Genomic DNA, 4,008 nt, shown 5'->3' on the forward strand with positions numbered 1-4,008 from the left:
TTATTTATTACATTTATTTATTGTGTGTGTGTGTGGCCAGCTCAGCCCACCAGGGGGCGGGTCTGGCTGGCATGTGGTGCTGGGGATCGAACCGCGGTCCCTCTGCTTTGCCAAGCTTGTTTCAAGTAGGTGCTTTAGACCACTGAGCCATCTCTCCAGCCCCTGTAGATGTTATTTAAAGGTGGGGTAAATTTTGTTCTCTATTTGATTGGTTTGTCTTTTTTTTTTGTTTTTGTTTTTGTTCTTAATGCTACTCAGAGACTAGTCTGTCAGATGTTCCATGTCATCAATACATGTTTGGATAATCTCAGACGCAGACAGTCTCTTAAAGTGGCTGGCTAAACACATGTCATGCTCTGCTCCTGTTTTGTTGGCCAAAACAAGTCACATCGCCATTCCTGATTCTGTGAGTGGCAAAATCCACTCATTCCTTAGGGACATTGAATAGTTGTGATCAATAATACATTCCATTAAAAATATATTTCATAATCATAGAATTCCAATGTAGGAGTCTGAAATTACTTCATTTTGATATTTCTAATATGTATGATCTGATTGTTAGAAATCTGAATACCAATCCTAACTGTTGGCCCTTTCCTAGGATAGGGATCTGATCTTTTCATCTATGCATGAAGCCTCCCCAGGTCCTTCTCTACCCTGCCTTCTTTGTCCTGATAAGAGTATTGTTATTTAGGTCACAACTTGGAGTAAGACTGTGACTACTATAATCTTTAGTCCTCGTGATAGTAATAGAAAAGAAACGTTTGCCAGAGCAGTGGCAAATTCAACCAGTAATGTGTGAATCTGTTGTAGTAAAGATACCACAACAATAACTGAAGTTATGGTTTGGTTGAATTTGTCTACTGTCACCCTCCTTGATTTGTCTGGTCTTTTTGCGAGATAAGAATATGGCAGTGTATTAAGTATTGAATCTTTTAAGTGTTACACTAATCAACATCTAATCTGAGTCTTGACAGACATTCTGTGGTTCTTAGTGAACATGAGATAGGTGGTCACCTCCCACTCAGTTCCCTATGCCCTGAGGAGGCTGACACGAGAGGGTTTTCCTAATTTCCAGAGTTCTAATTAGGTATAGGATTTATCATTTCCCTCCCCCAGTGAAGTTACAAAACATAAAAGTGCTTAACAAGAGTCTAGAAGTGATTCATTGTCATGATTTGGTTTTTTGGCAAGGGGAACTATACAATACAGGACACATTTTATAAGATTGTTTTATAATCACCAAAAGAATCATACACAAAAAGTGCAGGAAATATGTCAACACACTAAAGACCAAGGAATCCAACTGAGGGCTTGTATCCTAATATCCTATATGAGTCCAGCTAAAATCCTGGATCCCATAATAATGCCTCCCACAAGGCCTAGAGCCTAAGACAATGTCTATCTGCACTGGAAAGGCCCAGAGGTCAGTAGTGGAACCTAGAAAGTCTATGCCGGCAGGATAGTGTTAGCAGGCTGAGGGCTCTGAATTGGAGTCAGGAAGCAATACTCAAGGTAAGAACCAAAGCTCCTCACAAAAGTACCATAGCTATCCTCGGTGACTGAGGTTCCAAGCTCCTGCAGTGATGTGGAAAGCTGAGTTCCCATCAGGAAAGCCAACGTAACAAGCTTCTCCAGGAGACTGAGTGGTGCACCATTTTCTCCCTCTGGATCCAGGAAATTGTTTCTCAAGATGAAGACCAGGGCTCCCCCAAAATGAACCATAGCCATTCTCAGCAACAATAAGGTCCCGAGCACCTTCTCTGACAAGAACAGCCAGTTTTATCAGGAAAGCCAGCAGGATAAGGTCCTCCAATAGCCCAAGAGAATCAGCAGCTCCCAACAGCTTCTCCAAACAGCATCCCCTAACAGCCTCTCAATAGCTTCTCCAGTTCTGTCTCTTTTGCTGCTGGGAACAATTCTCAGGCAGGCCTTCCACACCCAGCACCACGCTAGTTTAGTTCAGCTGGGTATAACAAGTTGACCACCAATTAGCAGTCCACTGCGCTCATCAACAAAAGGTTGCCTCAACTCATGTTGCAGATACCTTCTCCATTTCTTGTTTTGTTTTTGAGACAGGGTCTCACTATATAATCCAGGCTGGGCTTGAACTCACTGTGTAGCTGATGCTGACCTCAGACTTGTGCTGCTGATCCTCCTGTGTTAGCCTCCCAAGTGCTAGGATTACAAGTGGGCACCACCACACATGGATCAGTTCCATTTTGTTTTAATATTACTTTCTTAACGTGTGAGAGAAGGATCATAGGGAACTGGAACTTTGGCTTGCTTTTTTTCATATGTAATAAACTATCTGAATTAAAAAGTGGCTTTGACCTTGGCATTGCTTGTTTTGAGACCTCCCTCAGCTGTTTGGTGAATCCTTGATTGTCTGCTTATGTTAAAAGTGGGGACTTAAAAATCTGAACAATTGCAGGGGGGTCATCAGTTTTGAATTCTACGGTATGATGATCTTGTTAGGCCATATGATGAGCGAGATCAGCTGTTGGTATCTTCAGATCTTCCTGTTTGGTTGGTTCATTGAAAATCCATTTTGATCTTTTGCCTGAAGAGTAAAGGCCAGATTGCCAGCATTTTGAGAACCTCAGTATTTAACATAGTGGTGGTCCCAGAATTTTCCTAGTTTTGGCATAGTACTGGTTCATAAAAACAAAAGATCTGTTTACTCTAAGAAAGTGATCCCTCAGTCTTCTCACATAGGCTTCCCTCGAATTCCTTATTATAACTTCCCCTTCACCTCTCTACTTCCAGAGATACGTGGTGCAGCTTATTCTGAATCTTGAGGTTTCTGTGATATGAATTAAACTGTTTCTCCAGAAACCTTAGGATTCGGCTTTCATATCTGCTAAGTAAGTTACTGCTACTCTGTCTGCTTTCTAGCATTCCACATTTTGGGAATGTTCTTCCTGTTCTCCTGTCTTTTTGAAAATAGTTTTTGTGGGGTTGGGGATGGAAGCAAATTAGATCTGCCACCTCAGTGTAGAAGTAATTTTTCAGGTTTTATTTTTATAATGTCACTGTAAAGTTTCTGGAAGATAATTTATACTTATTATGATAAATACTAATGTTCATTTATTCTTTCAATGACCGTTACTAGGAATTAACCCAGGGTCTTATTCATGGTAGGCAGTTGCACTACCACTGAGCTATATTCCCAGTCATCAGTGAGTATTTACTGAGTGCCAAGCATTAGTCTAGACATTTGGGATATATCAGAGAACAACGTAGACACAGATCTTTGTTCTTGTGGATTTTGTGTGTGAAGCTGTGAGTGTGAAATGGAGGGTACATTGGAGCCCCCAGGAGTTTGGAGAAGGCAGGAATGTGGATCATCTGAAGCAAACTGCAAGGAGGGAACAGAGCTGGCCCAAGAGAGAAGCCATAGGAGCTACGACCACTGGAAGTGCCCTAAGAGCAGAGTCACCCAGGCCCTTTGAAGTTCACCATTTGCCACAGATTGCCTCAGATTCTGCACAAGAAACTATAGGACTTAATGTTTGCCCTGCTGGGTTTCAAATTTACTTTGGTCCTGTTGCTTTCAATCCCTCTATTTGTACCTTTCAGAATGGTAATGGTTATGACATTGTATGTTGGAAGTGTTTAACTTTCTTTTTACGTTTATAGGAATGTGAAGGTGAGAGTTTGCCTTAAAACTCAGAGGACACTTTGGACTTGGACTTTTCAGCAGTGCCAAAACTGTTAGGACTTTGGCAATTCTTAAACACAGTCTAAATGCCTTTTGTATAACAGGATGCACATGAATCTTTGGGGGAGTTCAGGAGCAGAATGTTAATGGCTTGTGTCTAGATGTCTTCAAAAAAGCCGCATATAGTCATAGGTGGGGCTTTTCAGAAGTGGCTGGACCTAGAGTGTGCGATGCTGGGATTCATTCCCAGTGCAATGCTAGGATTAAGGGTGCAAAGATTAAACGCGTGAGTATGTTTGCCCTAGGGGTGGGGATAGACTGGATAAGATCTAAGGGACAGAAAG

Source organism: Octodon degus, unplaced genomic scaffold (assembly GCF_000260255.1).
Source record: "Octodon degus isolate 3935 unplaced genomic scaffold, OctDeg1.0 scaffold00014, whole genome shotgun sequence".
Classification (NCBI taxonomy): Eukaryota; Metazoa; Chordata; class Mammalia; order Rodentia; family Octodontidae; genus Octodon; species Octodon degus.